The following is a 26700-nucleotide window of genomic DNA, read 5'->3' on the forward strand; positions in this document are numbered from 1 at the left end:
TTTATCTACTTTCTTTTATTATTTAATTGATATAATTCACCGGGTCTCTACATTCTCCCATCCTTATAAAAATTTCGTTCTTGAAATTTACTATCTGTATTGACACCATCCTTTAAAAAAAAATGGGCTACTTATTTTATTACTACCCTCACTTATGGCGGAAGAATACCATGGTTACATTCAGGGTCCTAGGAGATTACAAATACATAAACTAAAATTATCCCAAAACCAAAATACTATATACTACCAAAAGATTATTACATGCACTAATTAACCTGCAAAAGGAACATTACATACTTATTTGCATCTTTTCCTAATAACTGCTGAACCTACTGTATAAATGCGGGTATTTCTATCGTATTTGCTCCTCGAGTTCCCATGAAACTTCTTCTACCGTATGATTTCTCCACAAGAATTTTACTAATGGAATCTTCTTATTGCGCAATTCCTGTTCTTTCCTGTCCAGAACCTGCATTGGTACCTTCTCATACGCCAAAGTATCCCAGAGCTCTAACTCACCATAACTGATCACATAGGAGGGGTCTAGGATGCATTTCCTCAACATGGAAACATGAAATACATCGTGTATTCTGGACAAAATGGGTGGTAAGGCTAGCTTGTAGGCAACTGACCCCACTCTCTCAAGGATCTCAAATGGGCCTATAAACCTAGGGCTAAGCTTACCTTTCCTTCTAAATCTCATAACTCCCTTTAATGGAGCTATTTTCAGAAACACGTGATCTCCCACATCAAATTCTAGTTTCCTGCCGTGAGTATTAGTGTAACTCTTCTGCCGGCTTTGAGCTGCCTTGATCATGTCTCTGATGAGCCGAAATTTATCATATGCTTGATGCACTAGCTCTGGCCCCGAAACATGCCGCTCACCCATCTCATCCCAGTATAATGGGGAATGACACCTTCTTCCATACAACGCTTCATAAGGTGCCATCCTGATGCTGACCTAGTAGCTATTATTGTACGCAAATTCCACTAGTGGCATATACTGGATCCAACTACCCCCAAACTCTAGCACGCAAGCCCGTAGCATATCTTCAAGAATCTGGATCATCCTCTCAATCTGCTCATCTGTCTGAGGATGAAAGGTCGTGCTAAAGGATAATTGAAACCATAGAGTTTTCTGCAAGCTCTTCCAAAATTGTGACATGAAACGTGGGTCTCAGTCTGATACTATAGACACTACCACACAATGAGAATGGACTATCTCTTGAACATAAATCTCTGCCAGTTTGTCCATGGAGTAGTTGATTTTAATGGAAAGAAAATGGGCGGTCTTCGTTAGACTATCCACGATCACCCAAATTGCATTCTAACCATGCAATGTCGACTTCAGTCCCGTAACAAAATCCATAGATATGCGATCCCACTTCCACTCCAGAATGAAATGTGGCTACAATTACAGAGACCTGAATAATTATCGTAATTTAATAACAAAAGGAGGAGAGGAAAGAAGAATTAAAGAAAGAATTTAACAAGGTCACGTCGATGAACACAGGGGATTTGTCGATGAGCACACATGAGGGGCTTGTCGACGGGGACGTGTCTCATTGACGAGAAAATACCAAGAGACTATATTTCAGTCCCTCTCTCTCTCTCTCTCTCTCCTCTTCGATTTTCCCCTCTCCTCTCTAAGATTCTAGGCCAACTGTAACGACCTGCTTATATACTCATATAATATAAGTAAAATAAATAAAATAGTCAACTCAAACCCGTGGGTAACAGGGACACCTGTCATTCACAGCGGAAACCTAAGCAGTAGTAAATATAAATCACATTCCCAAAACCACAGAATACATACTTCCAGAGTTAATTATAATCCATCACATCCTGTATTTATATACAATCTCCAAAATACCCAAAAAACACCAAAAAGTATTTCTTAGGATCCTACAACAAAACCATTGATCCTAGCACAACACTTACCCTCCTAGCGGGGTAACTCAATAAACTCAACGGCGGCCACGACCCGCCGGTCCTTCTAGGTTTCCTGAAAATCATTTAATGTTCAGGGGTGAGACACTTCTCAGTAAGGGAAAATAAACTAAATACAGCTGTGTGGCAACATGAATACTTAATGATATTATATATATACAGTACAATCACCATACCAGTAAACATTCATCATTTAATAACTGCAAAAACGTATACTTTCATATTTCTAATAAATCATACTAATCATAACTGTCTGGTATAGCTAATAATACTAAAAACATACTCAGAATGAATAGCTAACTGATGTCATGTATTACCCCAATGACGGGTTGTGCAGCCCGAAGGCGAGACCTGATAATGGCTGACCAACCACTACTAAGTCAAAAATGTCTGTAAGTACGATGAGGCCGCCACACCCTAGTTTGGATTTCCAAGTGGACGTCTACACTCTACGCTGAAAGCCACATCGACTATCCATCTCCCACCCCCTCATGGGGTGGTTAGCACCAATCTGAACATAGATATTTTATCTATAAGCTACGGTACCGTGCTCCTAAACTAAACTAAACTAACATTCGGGTTCTGGTAAGATATAACACATGATAATATAGTGTTTAACATATAGATTGATGACATTTCTATAATTTCATAAATACGGCCTCGCACCGAACATTTCATAAATATGGCTTTGTGCCGAACATTTAATAAATACAACCTCGCACCAAAATCATACGTAAAACACGGACTCGCACTGGCTATCAATCACAGCCTCGCGCCGAATATCTCAGACATATCATTCTTAATAATAAATCAATTATCATGTATTTTCAACATCATTTTGTACTGTAACAATTCATATTCCTGAAAACATGCTTCATTCATAACATAGTCATATCATAATACTTCTCACGTAAAGTAATATTCAGGCCACACATTTGTTGTATAAAACCTTACTTCATATTCTAAAATCTTAATTTCTGGCATCTCATACATATATATACATTTCAACATAATAGCAGTATTTTTCCAAATGTGTATTTCCTTCGTAATATACTGATATAATACATGTTTTACTGAAAATTAATTTACTAATAAATAATAATAATTTGCATGAAAAATAGCTGTTTTAGTTTATTCCCTTACCTAATACTGAAAGAAACCCCCTAAAATTTCCAGTCCTGCACTCGCAGGGTTTCTCATTCAACTCCCTGAAAACAATAACTCGTAGAACTAAATTTCGGTATTTTCACGTGAATATCGTTTCATATAACTACAGTAAGACTAAATTTGGTATAAAAAGTTTTACCTCAACTCAGGGATGAATTTCGACTAGCTTCCACCAACGTTCCGCTCCGATAGATTTGGAGAGAACTTTCCCAGGAGCGTCGTGGTAGCCTCAGATTGTCAATCCGACGAGTGACGGAACCAAAATGGAAGAAAGAAGAGAGAGGAACCGAAGGGAGAGAGAGAGAGAGAGAGAGTGATTTTTTTTCTTAAATTATGCGTTTAAATCCAGGTTTCTACTATTTATTGGGTCAGATTCGTCGATGAGACACATCACCTTGTCGACGAGTCTTGTAGAAAGTTCGTCGAAAAACTTACACCCCCATCAATGAATTTCAGACTTCCCAAAAATCTTTTCCCAGTACCTTCTCGTCGACAAAACTTGTCTTCGTCGACGAGGTTCTCTTGTACCCTCGTCAACGAATCCCCTGTGTTCGTCAACGATGATCTGATAAATTCCCTCAGTTATTTCTCCCAAAGTGTAATGTCGTCGACGAAGTCTACTGCCTCCTTCTATTTTTGTTTCCATTTTCCTTCCTCTTTATTATTCAAATACAATTATTATTCGGGTCATTACACATTCTTCGCTGAATTGATGATCCGAAGCCGCCACGACACTCTTGGAGAAGTTCTCTTCAAATCTGCTGGAGTGGATCATTGGCAGGATTAACTTAAATCCCATCCCAAATTCAAGGTAAGGGTTTTATTTGAGAATTTGGCTTTTCGACGGTTGTAGAAAATGTAGAACTTGAAGAAATACTGAAGTTCTGTTATGAGGAATATTGTTTTCAGGGTGTTTAACAGGGAACCCTGCGGGAATAGGACCAATAGTACTAGGGGCTTTTCAGTAATCTGGTAAGGAAAATATGCTATGCTAGTTAAAGTAGAGATTTTTACCAGTAAAATATAGTAGATGTTCATGGGATTTTTTAGAGCAGGAATTTACGCACTTTTATAAATTATGTTTAATGATTTTTAGTTGTGTGGCATGAGAATATTGATATAGTACAGAGTTTTACACAACTTTTTACAGAATTATGATTATATAGTTTCTACAATATCATGATATACAATTTATACAGTTTTATTACAAGGTATGGTTATATCGTAACTACAAAATCATGATTTACAGTACATATACAAAAAGATGCTTTTACAATATTTTCAGGATCATGATTTATAGTATATACAGACAGGAAGGTGTTTTTACAGTTTTTTATAGTACTATGATTACACAATTTTACAGAAACCATGACATATAGAAATACAGTTGATATAGAAATACAGTTAATATAGAAATACAGTTGATATAGAAATACAGTTTATTACAACATCATGGTTAATACAGTTAATATAGAATCATGGTAAAATAGATAGATTTTATATAGAGATGTATTATATAGTATTAGAGCTTGATGGACAATTACAGATTAGTTGACAGTGCACGGTACCGTAGCTATTTATAGTTCAGAGTGCAACCACATAACTCAGATAGTATACGGATTTATAGCAATCGATCGTGCCTATGTAGTGGACAGACTCCCCGTCAGTTAGGGTTGAGGAGGTCGTTCTGACTTTCGGAGTATAGTGATTTATCTTGGTAGGCCAGCCAGTGATAAGTCCTGCCTACGGGCCGCACAACCCTGTCATGAGGGGTTTAATCATGACATACAGTTATCCATCCAGAGAAGCTTTCACAGTTATTATACGTATACTCAAACTTACAAAAACAGTAGTTGTATTTATGAATATTAGAAGTATTATGAATAGAAAATTTATAAAGGCAGTTATGTTAAGTAACATAGGTAAGAGTGAAACTGTACGTTATTTACACATCTTTCTTTCGAAATCGGTTAACCATGACATTTATAAATCAGATTATAATAAATATGTAACTCGATTACCACACACTAGCAATAGCATATTTTGTCTTACTGAACATTGTCTCATCTCAGTGATTTAACATTTTTTTCAAGTGATCCAGTTAGGCGAGCAGATTAGACTCGCAAATAGAGGGGGCTACAGTACTGCCCTATCTGAGGGTGAGTATTTTGGGAGATTATTTTTGTATAGCCCCAGTTTTAGTTGAGGGTATTTTGGGGAATAGTGGTGTATATACAACTTGGGGAATATTTTGACTCTTTGGTATTGTAAATATACATGTGGATATGTTTTTTCGTATACAGCTTCTCACTGCTTAGGTTGTTTGTGACTTATATTAATAGGTATCAGAGCAATGAAATTTCACAGTGTATATATAGATAGAAAAAGGAAAAAAAATCAGGTCGTTATAGCAACTGACCCGCCAGTCTCTGGTGCTCAACCTTAACATGTTGGCACGTCAAGCACTGTGCTACAAACTCGGAAATATCCCTCTTCATGCCGCTCTATCAAAAAAATTCCCAAAGGTCTCATACATTTTCGTACTGTCAGGATGAACCGTGTATAGAGATGTAACGACCTGCTTGATTTACTACATAATCAACCATATTAATTATCATTAATTTAAAACATAATCAAGTCAACTTGAACCCATGGGTAACGAGGACACACCTGTCATACATAGTGGAAACCTAAGCAGCAGTAAATATAAATTACATCTACCAAACCATAAAGTACATTATACCAGAGTTACCTACATTCCACCATAATACTATATGTGTACAATCCTCAAAACATCAAATGATACATCTAGGATCTTATAGCAAAAACCTGCTGATCCTACCTAAAAAACTCACCCACCTAGTGGGGTAGTATAGGTTGTCTTAATGGCGGGCTTGGTCCGCATGTCTTCCTGGGTTCCCTGAAATGGTTTAAGTTAGGGTGAGACACCTCTCAGTAAGGGAAATAAACTAAATACAGTTGTGTGATAATATGAATATTTACGTGCTATAATAAATATACAGTACATGTCATATGCTTAAAACCACTGATAATATCATAACTGAGATATAATTTCATAATTTTACTAAATCATACTGTATATAACTGTTCATAAAATCATCTGATATAAGTAGTAAATCTGAAATTTACCTAGGATAAATAGCTAGCTGATGTCATGTATTACCCCCCACGACGGGTTGTGCAACCCGAAGGTGGGACTCGAAAATGGTTGGCCGACCACTGCCGAATCAAAAATGTCTATAAGTACGATGGGCCTACCAAACCCTAGTCCAAACTTCTAGGTGGAACTCTACACTAAAAGCCACATTGACTATCCATCTCCCACCCCCTCTACTAGCAGGGGCAGTTAGCACAAGTCTGAACTGAACTGAACTGTATAGCTATGGTACCGTGCTCCTGATAATTGATCTGAACTATCATCCGGGTTCTGATAACATATAATACATGATAATATACTGTTTGAACATACATAGATTGATAACATTTTCTAATTTCTGTAATAACATAAATAATTACAGCCTTGCGCCGATTACATTCATAAACTGCGACCTTGCGCCAAAAACATGCATGATCCACGGCCTTGTGCCGGCTTTCAATCACGACCTTGTGCCAAACATTTCATACATACTGCTCTAAATAGATGTACTATTTATCATATATATTCTGAAATCATAGTTTACTGTATTAACATGTTATTCCTGAAAATAGCCGAAACATGCTTTTTTTTGTAAAATTGACTTAACATAATGCAATATGCGTAAAATAATATTTATGCCAAACAATACTGAATAAAATCATGAATTCTGTTCTGTAATCATATTTCCTGACATTTCATACTAAAAATACATATTACTGTGTAACAACAGTATTTTCCCAAATATATATTTTCACAAATATGCTTATATATAATACATGCTTTCTAAACATAAACCTGCTATTAAATAATAATAATTTTGATGAAAAATTACTACTTTACCTGACTACTGAAAAGCCCCTACAGTGTCTAGTCCTACACCCGCAAGGTTTCCCGTTCAACACCCTGAAAACAACATCTCCTTGAACAAAACTTCAGTATTTCTTTGAGTATTATATTTTCTACAACTGTAGGAAAGCCAAATACTAAATAAAAAGTCTTACCCTGAATTTCGGATGGAGTCCAAGTTAGCCCCACCAACGATCCACTCCAGCAGACTTGAAGAGAACTTCCCCAAGAGTGTCGTGGTGGCCTCGAATTGTTAAATCGGCAAGAATCCGGCCTAGAATCTTAGAGAGAAGGGACAGGGGACGAATAGGAGAAAAAGAGAGAGGGAGAGAGGGAGAGAGAGAGAGAGAGAGAAATTTCGCGTGAAAGTTCTATGCTAAAACCTATGTTTGAGCTATTTATACACTTGCACTCGTCGACGAGCCACGTCACTTCATTGACGAGGCCACGAAGTGACGAACTTCGCTTAATCCTCGTCGACAAAATTCAAAACTAAAAATAGCCTCTTGGTAACTTCTCGTTGACGAGACATGTCTCCCTGTCGACGATCCCAATAAGCCACTTTGCGACGAAATCGAACGACGAGGACCTGCTGTGACCCCCTTTACCATTTCTCTTTCCTCCCTCTTTTATTGTTTAAATACCATAAATCTTCAGGTCTCTGCAGGAGATCTGTGGGCCTCCTCTAAAATCGCTCTCCTGATATCAGCATCTGCAGGTACACACAATCTGATGCGAAACCTCAGAGCTCCATCATCCAAAATACTGAACTCCTCTCCCTGACCACACTGTACTCTAGCTATTACCTCTGCTAATTCTGGGTCCTTCTTCTGAGCAGCTTTAATCCTTTCATGTAATGTAGGTTGCACCACTAAGTTAGCAATAAATGCCTGAGGATCACTTTCTACCAAATCTACACCGAGTCTTTCCAGATTTATCTGGATCAAATGCTAAACCTCCATGGCTACTAGTGCTGCTCCCACTAATTTCCTGCTAAGAGCATCAACTACCACATTTGCTTTCCCTGGGTGGTAACTAATAGTGCAGTCATAATCTTTAATAAGTTCCAACCACCTCCTCTGTCTCATGTTTAGCTCATTTTGAGTAAAAAAGTACTTCAAATTTTTGTGATCGGAGAATATCTCGCGTCTCTTACAATACAAGTAATGCCTCCAAATATTTAACGTGTGTACCACTACAATCAATTCCAGATCATGGGTAAGGTAGTTTTTTTCATACTCTTTCAACTTTCGTGAGGCATAAGTTACAACCCTACCATGCTGTGCCAATACATAGCCGAGCCTTTTCAAAGATGCGTCACTGTAAATTACATAGTCATCACCCCCCTGATGGAATTGTTAGTATTGGTGTAGTGACGAGCTGCTGCTTTAATTTTAGGAAGCTCTGCTTGCATTCATCATCCCATACAAATTTGGCATTCTTCCTGGTCAGTCGCGTCAAAAGCCCTGATAGTCCTGAGAATCCCTCTACAACCCAACGGTAATATCCCGTCAGTCTCAAGGAATTCCTGATCTCCTAAATATTTCTCTGCCTTTCCCAATTTGCCACTGCCTCTATTTTACTGGGATCTACAGATATTCCATCACTAGAAATAACATGCCCCCGGAATGCAACGTTCTCGAGCTAGAATTCACATTTACTAAACTTGGCGTAAAACTTCTTTTCTCTAAGCTTTTGCAGTACCTATCATGTAACACCCCGAACCCTTAAACCCAGGTCCGATGCGTTATACCTAATAAAATCCCTGATAATCCATAATCAACATATACGCAGCGAAAAAAATAAATATAATCTCCATACATATAATACCATAATACCAGAGTTTACTAATTCCTATCTATAAGCCATAGTAATCATCCATCACTTGTATTTCCATAAATCTACATAACTCCCAAAATATTTCAGTATTTTCACAATCATTCCTTACTCAACAGCCTTAAAACATAAAGACATAAAACATAAATTTATACATCTAAAAATTAACATGAAAATATACCATTTTCTTTTTCTATTCCCCAAAAATTCTATAAAACCTCGAGCTCTCTAAGCTCGATTTCGAAGAGGTCCTGAAAAAGAAATAATCATATTCGAGTGAAACACATCTCAGTAAGGGAAGAAACAATATATTAAAATAGTGTGTGACTAACATGAGTTTATATAACAACATAATATTTAACATTTGAAAATCATTAATATAATTTTTGAAATCATTCTATGATCCTAACTAAACACATACAAAAGATTTAATCCATGAGATTACCCAAGGATAGGGGTGATTACCCGCCCATATAAGTAGCACCCCTCTGCTCTGATACCTTTGGCAACCCGAAGGTCACAACTGAAACATACCAGGGCACTCACCTTACTCAGTAAGCCCTTAAGTATTAGATTGATCTCATACTCACACAATTCAAGAATAGCTTACTGGCAAAGGCACTAAGGAAAGGGAAATCTACCCGCCCATACAAGTAGTTTCCCTCTACCCTAGCACGTTATGTAGCCTACTGCTACACTTGATACAACCAGGGCACTCGCATTTCTCAGCAAGCTCTCAGTCGAAGAGTTTGCCTCACCCAAACGTAACATGTTCTACTAGCATAAATACTGCTAATACCATATTACATTATTTTGTTTGTCATTATTCTGCATCTCTCAACTGTTCATGTTTTCATCTTTTACTTTCCATTTCATTTCACTTTATGTGACTCTTTCCCATTTTACATTGTTCACATTTCACTTTTCATTTCCATTTCATTCATTTCCCTTTTCATTTCATTTCATTTCATACCCAGCATCTTTTAGCTGTTTTACCCAACTTCTTTCAGCTATTTTACCTAACATTTTTCAGCTGTCATACATTTACCCAGCATCTTTCAATTGTTTTACCCAACATTTTTCAGCTGTTACACATTTACCCAGTATCTTTCAATTGTTTCACCTAACATCTTTCAGCTATTTTACCCACTATTTTTCAGCTATTTACCCAGCATTTTTCAGCTGTTTACATGGTTGCATTAACACACACAAGCAACATAGTCCATATCATGTTTTATTCACAATGCATTACTTACTTAACCTGTATCTCATACATTTAACATATATTTGCACAGAATCTCAAGCCACACAGTTTAACAATAAAATTCATGCATTGTCTGTAAAATAAGCCAACCAACATTTAACGTTATATACTGAAAATACCTTTCATTTCTTACATAATTATCTTGAAAATATTTTTCACTTTCATCAGTTCATTTTCGCATATACGTATCTAATAAACAGCCCTAAACTCGGAAAAACATAATTTAAATGGTTGGCATTTTAAACCCATACCGAAACATATACACGTATATATAACACAATTCATTTTCCATTAAATTCATAAAAATTATGGTTTAATATATATTTTTCTCCTTACCTCGTTTCTTGAACTACGCCAACAGGAACCCCGAAAAGATACCTGCGACGCTCACTCGGACCCTGAAATAAAAATCCTAGTTCCATTAAATTAACCCTAAATAAAATATTATTTTAATATTTTTTAGGCTCATAAATTCTAAATCAATAATTATATCCTTAAATATAGTCAATTCGCCAAATTTTTCAAATCTCACTCTCGCTTTGGAGTAGGGCCTAGAAAACCCTAATTGGAAATTTACTCATGTCAAAATGATGACGATCACGACTAGGACCCCATGGTGGTGTCTGATCGTCGATTTAACCGTAGATTTAACGAGAAATTGAGAAATTAAGGGAAAGTTACCTTACCCCAGGAATGGTGCCTACGTCGCTCCCACGACAAATCTGCTTTAGTAGAAATGTCGGTGGCGGAGTTAGGAATTCAACAGCACCTTCCGTTTTTCGATCAACACTCGTTAGGCTGACAAAATTGAGGAGAGAGGAGGAGGAGAATGGAGGAGTGAGACGGAGATACTGAGAGAAGCTAAGAAAGATTGAAGAGATCCTGAGAGGCGTGAACTCTGGAGAGGTAAGGTTTCTAATTGAATTGGATTTCCAATTCATTTAATTCTATCTTTACATTATTTTATATTATATATATATACACACACAATCACCATTTTACTTAATTTAATTAATTCAATTTAATATTATTTAATTAACTAATTAATTAAGTAATAATTACTCTTAACTTTTTTTCTCTACTATTTCTTTTTATTTGTTTATTTAATACATTAATTTAATAATATTTAACTAGTTAACTGATTAATAATTTTAATTTATTAATTAATTTTTTTTTAAAAAAACTTTTCCCCGGTTATTACATTCTTCCCTCTAAAAAATTTTGTCATCGAAATTTTTCTAGCTAATCAATTATTTCCTCATTTCAGGGATTCATAACTCAACACATCTCCCAATACCATAACCTCTAGAATCAACTAGCCAACCTCATACCACACATTTTCATATACTCCAATTTAAATATCAAATACCCAACTTGACCACAAACCATTAAATCACATCACTTCAATTATTCTCTTTCAAAGGTTTTTCTCCCTAAATCAACCAACCTAACCATCGAGTTCGAATTCCAAGTTCTAATTTATTTGCTCGAAAACATTACCATCGATGGATTTACCATGATTTTCTGAAGTTAGCTACTTCTTCAGAAAAATACAAAAGACCATCAAGGGATTTCTGCCCCCAAGCTAATGAAACACAATTCAAAGTTCCTAATGGTATCTTAATCTACCCATCTCTATCCTTATCGCAACTCAATCCTATATTCTGGTATAAATCATTCCTAACCTAGTACTCTAACATTTTCATATCCAGGCGATGTGAAATTAATCAAACTTCCAGACGGACATTGCTCTGATACCATAATGTAACACCTCAAACCCTTAAACTCGGGACCGACGCGTTATACATAATAAAATCTCTGATAATCCATAATCAACATATACACAGCGGAAAACATAAATATAATCTCCATACATATAATACCATAATACTAGAGTTTACTCATTCCTATCTATAATCCATAGTAATCATCCATCACTTGCATTTCCATAAATCTACAGAACTCCCAAAAAATTTCAGTATTTTTGCAATCATTCCTTACTCAACAGCCTTAAAACATAAAGACATAAAACATATATTTATACATCTAAAAATTAACATAAAAATATACCCTTTTCTTTTTCTATTCCCCAAAAATGCTATAAAACCTCGAGCTCTCTAAGCTCGATTTTGAAGAGGTCCTGAAAAAGAAATGATCATATTCGGGTGAGACACATCTCAGTAAGGGAAGAAACAATATATTAAAACAGTGTGTGGCTAATATGAGTTTATATAACAACATAATATTTAACATTTGAAAATCATTAACATAATTTCTGAAATCATTCTCTGATCCTAACCAAACACATGCAAAAGATTTAACTCACGAGATTACCCAAGGATAAGGGTGATTACTCGCCCATGCAAGTAGCACCCCTCTGCTCTGATACCTTTGGAAACTTGAAGGTCACAACTGAAGCATACCAAGGCACTCACCTTACTTAGTAAGCCCTCAAGTTTTAAATTGATCTCGTACTCACACAATTCAACAATAGCTTACCGGAAAAGGCCTTAAGGATAGGGAAATCTACCCGCCCATACAAGTAGTTTCCCTCTGCCCTAGCACGTTATGTAGCCTACTGCTATACCTGATACAACCAGGGCACTCGCCTTTTTCAGCAAGCCCTCGGGCGAAGAGTTTGCCTCGCCCAAACGTAATATGTTCTACTAGCATAAATACTGCTAATACCATAATATATTATTTTGTTTTTCGTTATTCAGCATCCCTCAACTGTTCATGTTTTCATCTTTTACTTTCCATTACATTTCACTTTACGTGACTCTTTCCCATTTTACATTGTTCACATTTCACATTTCATTTTCATTTCATATTCCTTTTTCATTTCATTAATTTCCTTTTTCATTTCATACCCAGCATCTTTCAGCTATTTTACCCAACATCTTTCAACTGTCATACATTTACCTAACATCTTTCAACTGTTTTACCCAACATTTTTTAGCTGTTACACATTTACCTAACATCTTTCAACTATTTTACCCAACATCTTTTAGTTGTTTTACCCAACATTTTTCAGCTGTTTATCCAATATTTTTCAGCTATTTACATGGTTGCATTAACACACACAAGCAACATAGTCCATATCATGTTTTATTCACAATGCATTACTTACTTAATCTGCATCTCATACATTTAACATATATTTGCACAGAATCTCATGCCACACAGTTTAGCAATAAAATTCATACATTGCATGTAAAATAAGTCAACCAATATTTAACATTTATATACCGAAAATACCTTTCATTTCTTACATAATTATCCTGAAAATATTTTTCACTTTCATCAGTTCATTTTTGCATATACGTATCTAATAAACAGCCCTAAACTCGAAAAAACATAATTTAAATGGTTGACATTTTAAACCTATACCGAAACATATACACGTATATATAACACAATTCATTTTCCATTAAATTCATAAAAATTCTGGTTTAATATATATTTTTCCCTTTACCTGGTTTCTTGAATTACGCCAATAGGGACCCCAAAAAGATACCTGCGGCGCTCATCCGGACCTTGAAATAAAAATCCTAGTTCCATTAAATTAACCCTAAATAAACTATTATTTTAATATTTTTTAGGCCCATAAATTCTAAATCAATAATTATATCCTTACATATAGCCGATTTGTCAAATCCCACTCTCGCTTTAGAGTAGGGTCTAGAAAACCCCAATTAGAAATTTACTCATGTCAAAATGACGACGATCACGACTAGGACTTCATGGTGGTTCCTGATCGTCGATTTAATAGCAGATTTAACGAAAAATTGAGAAATTAGGGAAAAGTTACCTTACCCTAGGAATTGTGCCTACACCGCTCCCACGACAAATTCGCTTCAGTAGAAATGTCGGTGGCGGAGTTAGAAATCCAACGGCACCTTCCGTTTTTCGATCGACACTCGTTAGGCTAACGAAATTGAGGAGAGAGAGGAAGAGAATGGAGGAGTGAGATGGAGATACTGAGAGAAGCTGAGAAAGACTGAAAAGATCCTGAGAGGCGTGAACTCTGGAGAGGTAAGGTTTCTAATTGAATTGGATTTCAAACTGAAATCCAATTCATTTAATTCTATCTTTACATTATTTTATATTTTATATATATATATATACAACCACCATTTTACTTAATTTAATTAATTTAATTTACTAATATTTAATTAACTAATTATTTAATTAATAATTACTCTTAATTTTTTTCCTACTATTTCTTTTTATTTGTTTATTTAATACATTAATTCAGTAATATTTAACTAGTTAATTGATTAATAATTTTAATTTATTAATTAATTTTTAAAAAAATCCCAGGTTATTACATGTCTCAAGTAGGCCTCATGCTCCTCAAAACTCCTCGAGTAGACCAGTATGTCGTCACTGAAAACTACACAGAATTGGTCTAAATACTGATGAAAAACTCTATTCATCAAGTCCATGAACACAATAAGAGCATTCGTCAAACCAAAAGGCATAATGAGGAATTCATAATGCCCATACCTAGTCCTAAAGGCTGTCTTTGAGACGTCTTCTACTTTAACTTTCACCTGGTGGTAGCCTGATCTAAGGTCAATCTTGGAATAGACCCGTGTACCTTGAAACTAATCAAATAAATCGTCTATACTGGGTAGAGGATCATGTTCTTGATTGTCACCTTATTAATTTCCTTGTAATCTATACACATCCTCATGGACCTGTATTTCTTCTTTACAAGTAACATTAGAGCTCCCCACAGTTTTGCAACTAATCCTTCAGCTCTCTCAACTCTGCTGGAGCCATTCTGTAAAGAGCTTTAGAAATCAGTGTCGTCCCCGGAAGTAGATCAATAGAGAAATCTACCTCGCGATAAGGAGGCAAAACAGGTAGCTTATCTAGGAAGACATGTGAAAATTCCTTCACCACTGGCATATTAGTAAGCTTTAATTCATTTCCTGACATTTCCTTTACAAAGGCCACGAACCCTTGACAACCTCCTAAGAGTAATCTCCTCGTCTATATGACTGTTACTAACTGAGGCGGGGATTGCACACACGACCCTATGAACCTAAATTCTAGTCTTCCCGAAGGTCTAAATATCATTTCTTCCAAACGACAGTCCATACTGGTGTAGTTAGCTGCCATCCAATCCATACCAAATATTACATCAAACTCATGCATGTCTAATACTATAAAGTCAGCTGGTAAGACTATCCCCTGAATATCAACTGGATAGTACATCTCACTACTAACCCTGTCGATGTAGTTACTAACAGTTCGGTGTCTAAAAACTGTGTTTCTACCACACATAATCTAATACACCTTATAGACACGAACGAGTGTGTGGCACCTGAATCAAATAATACAATAACTTTAAATGAAAGCATGTTAACCATACCTGCCACCACATCATTGACTATCTCGGCATCATCTAACGTCAGGGCGTAAACTCTCTCTAGAGCCGTATTCCTCTACTGACCTCCACGGGGCGCCTGATAACCTCCCCAAGTAAGTTTGGGAGTGGGAGCAGCTCTAGTATGAGCCTGACAGTCTCTTAATGTATGCCCTGGCTCCCCGCATCAGTAGTAAACACCTCACCCAGCACGACACTCTCCCGAGTGTTTATTTCCACAAATCTGACAGGCTAGGTATGACTGCGTACCCTGAATCCCACGGCTCCCTGACTCCTGCTTTCGATCCTTATAGTACCACCCTTCTTCCATGAACCCTGATTAGATCCCTGCTAGAAACTTGAAAGTGTGGATCTCTTTTTTTGTTTTTGTTCCTCAGCATCCATCCGCTCTTCGGCTTCTGCCATAGCTGCTCTGTCTACTAGCTCGGCAAAGTCCTGCAGTTTCAGTATTGCCACCTGCTTATATAATTCTTGCCTTAAGCCTCCTTCAAACTGTCTTTTACTTTCTTCATCTCGTCTGGGATAATGTACGGGGGCAAAGTGAGATAATTCAATGAACCTCGCAGCGTACTGCTACACTGTCTACTGTCCTTGGTTCAGATTCAGGAACTCCTCTACCTTTGCTTCTCTGGATGAGGCCGGAAAATATTTGTCAAAAAATATTTCTTTGAATCATTCCCATGTCATCTCTATAGGCACTGACCTCTGCTACTCCAGGAGTTTCACTGTTGTCCACCATCTCTTAATCTCTCGTATCAGTTTATACGTGGCAAATAGAACCCTCTGCTCCTTTGTACACTGCAACACTGCCAACACCTTTTCAATCTCCTGCATCTAATTCTGAACAACTACAGGATTAGTTCCTCCTAAGAAAGCCGGAGGATTCATTTGTAAACTTCTCAATCGTACATCCATGGCCTGCAGAAGAACCTCCCTACTCCCTAGAGCTTTTGGAAATTTCAGCCATGACTTGCTGAGCCACACTGCATAATATTGCATCTAAGTCGCCACCAGCTACACCCGAGGGCCTAACACCCTCACTACCATTTGCATATGCGCTACCACCTCCGGGCTCCATCCAAAAAGGACAATAAACTTGACTTTAGGACCCTATTACCATAACTTGTCCAACACATTTCATCAAACTAATATATCATATCCTTAATTAACCTATCATCTCTATTCTTAATTCAAGGTTCAATCCTACAACCTAGACACCCAACCTGACAATAGTTTTCTATGACTTTCCTGAAATCGTCACCCCAAGAAAGATACATAAACTATCACGGAAGTCCTACATCTAGACTACAAAACAAAACCTCAAATTCCTTTGTCCTATACTCTGGTATTGTTTCCACTGCATTTTAGAGTCTACATGTAATAACTCGAATAATTATTGGAATTAAATAATAAAGAAAAGAGACGAAAAAATAATTTTAAAGGGGGTTGCAGCAGGGCATCCGTGTTCGTCGACAAAAAGTCTTCTTGGGCTTGTTGATGTGGACGCGTGTCTCGTTGATGAGAAGTTATCGAGAGGGCGTTTTCAAGGCCTGAATCTCTTTGACGAAGAGTAGGCGTTTGTCGACGAGACTACAACTTGGACTCATCAACGAGGTGATGTGGCTCGTTGACGAGGCCATGTGGACCAGCTTTCTATATAAAGTTGAAAATTGCTTTTCCTACGAGAATTTTTTATCCTATTTACTCTCTTTCTCTCTAGAAAACGCACCCTTTCACTTCTCTCTAAAATTATGGCTCCGATTCTCCCCAGTTCGACGATTAGAAGCTATCATAATGATCCTGAGGAGATTCTCTACAACCTAACTGGAGTGAAAATTAAATTTGAGTAGTTTGCAAACCATCCTAAAATTTGGTTAAGTGATATTTTTAGGTATTTTCAGTATTACTAGTATTATTTGGGGCCAGATTTTGTATTCTATGAAAATATACTAGTGTTTTGTGGAATAAATTTGGGGTGTTATATTTTCAAGAATAGGGTGTTTTGGGCCTCTTTAGTCATGGGTTGAGACCCCAGAAAGTATCTGTTCGGGAGCCCAAGTAAATTATATTTCAAGAAATTATGAATAGGCAATTTCAAAAAATAGGGATGTATTGATTTACTGCAGAATTTGTATATGTAAATGCAGGTTTTTGGGGTTGGTACACCGAGGGTGCGAGAGTTGAGTGGAGCCCAGCCTCATAATCAGATAGGTAAGGGAAATATGCTGTGTTAGGAATTTTAAAAAGTTTACTAGAAAGTTATGTATATATATATATATCAGTATTATTATTCAGTTTTTCATAATATTATTATTATATCAGGAGATACAAATTTTAGAGCATGGGATTTAATTACTCAATTGTGTAATTACAAATATCATGTTTTACAATATATTAGGAGAAAATATCAGTATGCAGTTTTCAGAAAATGTGATTTATAGTATTTTTCAGAATGCCATGACTTCGGAACCATAACACTCAGTTATTCAGTTATTCAGTCAGATATTCAGATTATGCAGATCAGTTTAGAAATGTTATAGTTATTTCAAAATCATGGTAAAAACAATAAGATAATTATAAGTATCAGTACTAAATAATATTAGACCCTGATGAATTATTCAGTCAGATTCATACAACAAAGCACGGTACCGTTGTTATTTCAAAACAAAGTGCAATCACATATCTCAGATTGTGTGTGGATTCTTTCTACTATGCCAAGAGAGATTGCAGTCTCCCAAGAACTCTGGGTTGAGGTGGCCGATTTGATGAGGTAGAGACAAGTTGTTGTGCCCGGAGAGATTACAGTGGGCTAGAAAGATGATTGGTAGAGTTTTAGATTGACTTACCTGGTGGGCCAACCAGAGTTAAGTCATGCCTACGAGCTGCACAACCCTGTCATGAGGGGTTAAATCATGACACTCAGATCCCAGGGTATTATCACAGTTGTTTCTATATACACAGACTTACAGTACAACAGCAGATTTATTATAATACTAGAATTATGTGTAACTAGAAAACTCATATATATAGTTATATTTTAAACTATAATAAATGTAATCTGTATAGTATACTAGACTAACAATTTTACAGTTTCAGTATTATATCAGTATATTAAATGTGTAACTGAGTTGCCACACACTAGTAATAGCATGTTTCCTCTTACTGAGGGTTGTCTCATCCCAGTGACTTAACGCTTTTTTTAGGTGATCCAGTTAGACGAGCAGATCAGGCTCACAGGTAGAGAGGTTCTTGCATTGCCCTTTTTGAAGGGTGAGTGTTTCCTGAGTGTTGGTTGTTTGGGTAGATTTCAGGATTTTTGATGGATGTCACTTGGAATTCTGTAATGTATATTTTGGGACTTTTAGATTTCTGGTATTGTAAATATAGTTTGTAGTTTTATGTTTATCGGTGCCTAGAAATGCAATGTGAATAGAGTTTCCTCAGTGCTCCCTTGGGGCCTGAGAAGTTTTTAGCAGGTAATAAAGAGAGAATTGTTATATATATGTTTAAGTGGAAAAAAAAAGGTGCATGAAAAAGTAGGTCGTTACAGTTTGGTATGAGAGCCTAGGTTGCTAGGTTCTTTAGATCCTAGAATGCAGTGGAAATAATACTAGAATATAGAAAAACAATTTGAGGTTTTGTTTTGTGGTCTAGATATAGGATTTTCGTGGTGGTTTCGGTGTCTTTCTTGGGGTGACGATTTCAGGAAAGCCATAGTAAACTATTGACGAGTCATGTGTCTAGGTTGCAGGATTGGATTCTGAGTTAGGACCAGGGAGGGTAGTTAAAAGTGAATATGAGATTTCAATTAGATGAAATAAATTAGATATGTTTGGGAGATAGGGTCCTTATATTATGATCTTTCGTATTTTCAGGATGGACCGAAGGAGCAGTGGTACAAATGTTGGGGCTGATGAAGCAAGACCTTCTAGTATTCGGGGTAGAGATTCTGTGGTCGTACTATGCAGCGTCACATAACAGGTGATGACTGAGATGGCTAGGAGCTCGGGGGAGTGTGGCTGCATGATTAAGCAGTTTACATGGATGAAGCCCCTATCTTTTGCTGGAGGAGCTGACCCGATTGTGGCTGAAAATTGGGTTGAGTACATTGAGGAGATATTGGCGGTGCTTTCATGTACAGACGGACAGAAGGTGTCATTTGCATCGTTTAAATTGACAGGGGAGGAAAAACACTGGTGGAGGTTGGCAAAGCTAATTGAGGAGTAGAGGCTTGATTCCGTGCCAGTGACGTGGATTCAGTTCAAGGAGTAGTTCTTCGAGCTATATTTCCTTGCTATTGTTCGGAGAGCGAAGGCAGTAGAATTCCTGCATTTAGATCAAGGGCAAATGACAGTATCATAGTATGCAACACGATTTATTGAGTTGTCTCGATTTGTCCCACACTTGGCACCGGATGAGGAGAAGAAAACAAGGAGATTTGAGGAAGGTTTGAGGCAGAATTTGTTTGAGTAGGTCATTGGTTTTCAGGCTCAGACATTCGTGGAGGTGGTGGACAGAGCTGTTGTTATCAAGAGTGGCATGTAGAGGGGTGCCGCAACTTAAAGTTAGAGGAAGAGGCCCACACCTTAGGATTTTCAGGCGGGTTCTAGCCAGGGGCCATGGAGGGGAGACCGATATGGAGGTAGTCAGGGACGGATGATGGGGCGCAGGCACCAGTTCCCAAACCATTTCGAGGTGGTTATTAGGCGCCCCGTGGAGGCTAGCAGAGGAATACTGCACCGGCAAGGGTCTATGCGTTGAAGCTGGTTGATGCCAAGGCAGCTGGAGATGTAGTTACAGGTACCTTTATTATTTTTTCGTATAAAGCTATTGTTTTATTCGACATAGGTGCCACCCATTCTTTTATTTCATCGGGGTATGCTAAATTGACTGAGTATGAAGCACGGTTGTTAGATGTTGAGTTGGTTGTGGCTACGCCGACCGGATCAGTGGTGAGGTGTAGGAAGGTACTTAGGGATTTTCCAGTGGCCATTTAGGGAAAAGTATTGCTAGTTGATCTTGTGATATTAGACATGCAGGGGTTTGAAGTAATTTTGGGTGTGGATTGGTTGGCAACTAATCATGCCAGTATTAATTCTCATTTGAAAGAAGTGATTTTCAGACCTCTTGGTGAGCAAAAATACAGATTTCTTGGTTCACGTATGCGTGCTTTGCCACAACTTGTGTCAGCTATTCAGGTGAGGAAACTGATTCAAGATGGTTGCTAGGGATTTGTTGTGTGATGCCCCGATTTTCGTAGCAATTTTTTTTTACAATAATAAATATTCACACATCATCAACAATATTCATAAATCGGCCACGTCAACAACCTAGTTACCACCCATATGACCTGACCCGCATTGGGTATCAGGTAAATAGTCATTTCATTTATACAACCTAATAGGGGAAGATAGTATATACATAACAATCAGAATACAATTCCCAGAGCATCAACATACATATATATATACATTACCATCACATACCCAAAAACAACACAATCCTAGGGGAATTACACATCCCTAGTCCAAGAAATCACCCTTTGTATAGGTCTCAGCTTCCTATGGTCTCGGAGCTCTATCACCTGGCCTGTCCCTATTCCTTGAAAAGTTTAGATAATTTGAGTGAGACACATCTCAGTAAGAAGGAATAAATTATTTACAGTGTGTGGCAACATGAGTTCAGTTATAACACATATTACTTTTCAAATCATCATTTCATGAGAAAATACACTGATATATACATTCTCATAATCATATATATATATATACAACACAAGCTTTTATAAGCTTTAAAACCATTTCTCAAGTTCATTCATTTCCAACACATATTTACCCACAAAGTTTCTAAGAATAGGGAAGATTACCCGCCCATACGGGTAGCTTCCCTCTACCATAACACGTTATGCAACTAGGTATGGCCACGTCTGATACCTATCAGAGCACTGACCTTACTCAGTAAGCCCTCAGGCAGAGATTTTCACTTCACCTCAATTATTTATATTATTAACTCACACGAATCCATTTCTCAATTTTATCATTCTCTATTTCTCATTTTAGCCCATTTCTATCATTCTTTCACTTTCCATTTCTATTTCACTGTCCAACTCATGAGTATCCTTGGTATCTAGAACCAGCATCGTGTTTGTAACTCATGGCTATCATGATGATCATTCTTTCCACATCATGCTTCCTCCCATGGTCAAGGTTGTGCAGCCCCGAAGGCTGGATCTAACCGCGATTGGCCGACCCAGTTAAATCAAAACATCATATTACATATCTCGCGTCTGTAGTACGACTGGCTGGCCTATAGCCCTGATTCGGACTTAGAGGGCACAACAACTCTACTATACAGCTCAGTCGACTACCACGCCATACGCTCTAAGAGTCAGTGTGGTTGCACTACACCACTAGCAACGGTACCCTGTTCAATATCACAACCCATCATTAGGGTTTCCATAACCATCCATCAAGATTATCATTACCACATACCCGCAATCATTATGTGGTATTGATATTTTATCAATCATATTTCAGTAATCCCATCGCAGCAGTCGCACTTTACAATGTTCACATTTTCTCGGTATTCACAGTCAGTATAACTAATTCAATAATCACATCTCAATTCCATATTGTAGTATTCATATTTCCCATTTTTACATTTCAGTATATACGTTTCAGAATTCACGTTTCAATATTTTCATATCAATATACATCATTAATCTCATATCAGTATATCTCAATTCATCTCATAATAGTATATATCGTGTTTCACGTATTTCAACATTTCTCAAAATACCCATATCAGTAATTTACATAATCTCATTTTCATAGAAATCATTTCTATTCACATATAAATATTATATTTCATTATTTTCCACTAACATATCAATAATTCTCATTTCATTATTTTCTCATAAATTACTCATCATTATATTTCATATTTTCCAACATGCATCATATGTCACATAGTTTTCATCTAATATTCAATATATATTAATTTCACAAGGGAAAATATCATAACTTTATTTTCCAAATATTCACTCAATCAATAATATAAAAATACTGCTATAATTTATTCCTCTTACTTGACTTACTGAGAGTCTCGTTAAAACCCAGATCCTATGCCCTTGGCGCCCGAAATTCAAATCCTGCAATTCACGTTTTCCCCAAATTAATTAACTCATTTCCCAAAATAATACTCATATAACCTTCCCTAGGCTCCATATACTCCAAATTAACATTTAAACTAATATTTAACACCCTTACTTGGTTTTCTAAACTATGCCAGCAAGGTCCCGAAATTACACCCGCGGCGCTCACGCGGACCCTAAATTCCAAAAACCCTACTTCAACCTCAGAATGCCCAATATGCTAGAATTTCTAAATCAACACTAATTAAATAATAATTAGCCCTTTAATAACCCCCTTATCCAAATTTTGGGGTTATGCCTACGACGACCCCACGAGAAATGACTTTTAGAAAATTATCCCTAGATTCTCGTGGTGGTGTCCGATCGTCAATTGGACTTAAAATTTACAAGAAATTTAGGTAAAAGTGAAAATTTAGCTTACCCTAGGAGATATGCTTATGCTGCTCCTACAACCAATTCGCTCCTGTAGAAATGACGGCGGTGAAAAATGGAGTCCATTGCTATTCCCTGATTTTCGATCGAACGAATATTAGTTGAAAAATTGAAGTGGGAGAGAGGGAAGGTGTGAGAGAGAGGAAGACACTCCAGGGGCGCAACGCAGCTTCTTTAGGCAAAATTATATATATATATATATATATATAATTAATTAAATAATATAATATAATATTATATATAAAATATAATATAATATTATTTAATTAATAATAATAAATTAATTAATGAATTTTAATTTTAAATTTTTTTATAATTTTAAATTTTTATTTTATTTTGTTTAGGATCACTACACCTAAATATTTTTGGGGTCATTACATGTTTTCTACCTAAAAGAATTGTCAAACTGAAACAAGCCGATATTTTTATGGTCAGAGAATTTTCAAATGTTTTTCCAAAAGAATTACCTAGTTTACCACCAGACCGGGAAGTTGAATTCATCGTGGATCTTCTACCAGGGTCGATACCGGTTTCTAAAGCACCTTACCAAATGGCTCTAGCCGAGTTAAAGGAACTGAAAGATCAATTGCAAAAATTACTGGATAAAGGATTTATCAGGCCCAGTGTGTCGCCTTAGGGAGCACCAGTTGTATTCGTGAAGAAGAAAGATATAACCATAAGGATGTGCATAGATTATAAGGAAATAAATAAACTAATAGTCAAGAATAAATATCCTCTTCTCAGGATCGACGATTTGTTTGATCAGCTTCAAGGGACCTGGGTCTATTCTAAAATTGACCTTCGGTTGGGTTACCATCAGGTCAAAGTTTGGGCAAAAGACATTTCGAAGATGACATTCCGAACTAGATATGGGCATTATAAGTTTCTAGTGATGCCATTTGGGTTGACTAATGCATCAGTAGTATTTATGGATTTAATGAATTAGGTGTTCCATCAGTTTTTGGATCAGGTCGTTGTAGTTTTTATAGATGATATACTAGTCTACTTGAGAAGTTCTATGGAGCAAGAGCATCATTTAAGGCTGGTGTTGCAGACATTGAGAGAAATAAAGTTGTATACGAAATTCAAGAAATATGAATTTTGGTTTAGGCAGGTTACATTTCTCGGTCACGTGATCTCCGGGGACAACATATCAGTTGACCCAAGTAAGATAGAGGCAGTGGTAAGCTGGGTGAGACCAGGGAATTTCCAAGAGGTTATAAGTTTTCTGGGTTTTCCAGGCTACTATCGACGCTTTGTTGACGGTTTCTCTAGATTATCGAATCTGCTGACGCGACTTACAAGGAAAAATATGAGGTTTGAATGGACTGATGACTGTGAACAGAGCTTTCAAGAATTGAAGCAGCGGTTGGTCACCGCCCCTGTGTTAGCTATTCCATCAAGAGAGGACGGGTTTGTGATATACAGTGATGCGTTCCTGAAGGGACTTGGGTGTGTATTGATGCAGAATGGCAGGGTTATCACATATGCTTCTAGGCAGCTTAAAGAATCTAAGAAAAACTATCCTATGCATGACTTGGAATTAGCTGCAGTGGTGTACGCTTTTAAGATTTGGAGGCATTATCTGTATGTTGGAAAATGTGAAATCTTTACGGACCACAAAAGTTTAAAATATTTCTTCACTCAGAAAGAGCTAAATATGAGGCAAAGAAGATAACTAGAACTTATTAAAGATTATGACTGCACTATTGGCTACCATCCAAAGAAAGCAAACGTGGTGGCTGATGCATTGAGCTAAAAATCAGTGGGAGCAGTATTATCAGCAGTGGAGATTCAACACTCTATTCTGATGGATTTAGAGAGATTAGGCATGGAGCTGATCGAGGATGATCACCAGTCGCTCATTGCTAACTTGGTGATTCAGCCTATGTTGCAAGAAAGGATTAAAGCTGGCCAAAATTTTGACCCAGAGTTAGCAGAGTTGATAGAGAAAGTACAAGACGGACAGGAAGAGGATTTCAGCATATCAGATGATGGAGCCCTGCATTTCCGTACCAAACTATGTGTTCCTACAGATGCCGAGATCATGAGAACTATATTGGAGGAGGCTCATAGATCCCTATACACTGTACATCCAGGTAGTACTAAAATGTATCGGGATCTACGAGAATCCTTTTGGTGGAGCTACATGAAGAAGGATATCGCTGAATTTGTAAAGTAGTGCTTGACGTGCTAGTAGATAAAGGCTGAGCTCCAGAGTCTCAAGGGGCAGTTGCAGCCACTCTTCATTCTAGAGTGGAAATGGGATCATGTCTCTATGGATTTTTTTATTGGGCTACCACCAGTGCAATAGGGGTTGAATGCTATTTGAGTGATCGTTCAACGTCTAACAAAGACCGCTCACTTCATCCCTATTAAAGTCAGCTATTCCATGGACAGACTAGCAGAAATATATGTTGAGGAAATAGTTCGCGTCCATAGTGTACCGGTAGCCATAGTCTCAAACCGAGATCCCCAGTTTACTTCATGATTTTGGAAAAGCTTTCAAGAGGCCATGGGAATACAGTTAGCATTCAACAATGCTTTTCACCCTCAGAAGGATGGTCAGATTGAGAGGACGATGCAGATATTAGAGGATATGCTTCGTGCATGCGTGCTAGATTTTGGGGGTAACTGGACCCAGTTTATGCCATTGGTTTAGTTTGCTTACAATAACAGCTATCAAGCCAGTATCAGCATGGCACCTTATGAGGTGCTTTATGGTAGGAGGTGTCGTTCTCCTCTGTTTTGGGATGAAGTAGGTAAGAGGCGAGTTTTGGGCCCGAAGATAGTACAACAGGCGTATGATAAAGTCCTGCTAATTAAAGAAAGAATCAGTACAACTCAGAGTCGGTAGAAGAGCTACGAAGACACTCGCCATCGGGAGTTAGAATTTGATGTAGGGGATCAGGTATTCTTGAAGGTAGCTCCTCTGAGAGGGGTTATGAGGTTTGGGAAAAAGGGCAAGTTGAGCCCTAGGTATATTGGCCTTTTTGAGATACTTGAGAGAGTGGGGTCAATTGCCTACAGGCTAGCTCTGTCACCAGCTTTGTCTAGAATACACGACGTATTCCATGTTGTCATGCTAAGGAAATACGTCCTAGACTCATCTCACATAATTAGTTATGCAGAAATAGAGTTGAGAGATTCACTAGCCTATGAGGAAGCACTAGTGCAAATCGTAGACCGAAAGAAACAGGAATTGCGTACCAAGGAAATTCAACTAGTGAAAATTTTATGGAGAAACCATGCTATAGAAGAAACTTCGTGGGAGCTTGAGGAAGAAATTAGACAGAAGTACCCATACTTATTTAATGAATTATAGTATTAGTTTGTGTTGTTTAGATAAAGACAAAGTTTGTTTAGTGTAGAGTGACACATATATGGTTGTATTTTAGATTATAGGATAGGTAATGTTTTGGTTTTGGGAGAATTTTATTTTATGAGTATAATTGTAATCTCGCAGGACCTTGAATGTAACCATGGTATTCGTCCAC

This window comes from Malania oleifera, chromosome 13 (genome assembly GCF_029873635.1).
Source record: "Malania oleifera isolate guangnan ecotype guangnan chromosome 13, ASM2987363v1, whole genome shotgun sequence".
In the NCBI taxonomy this organism is placed as follows: domain Eukaryota; kingdom Viridiplantae; phylum Streptophyta; class Magnoliopsida; order Santalales; family Ximeniaceae; genus Malania; species Malania oleifera.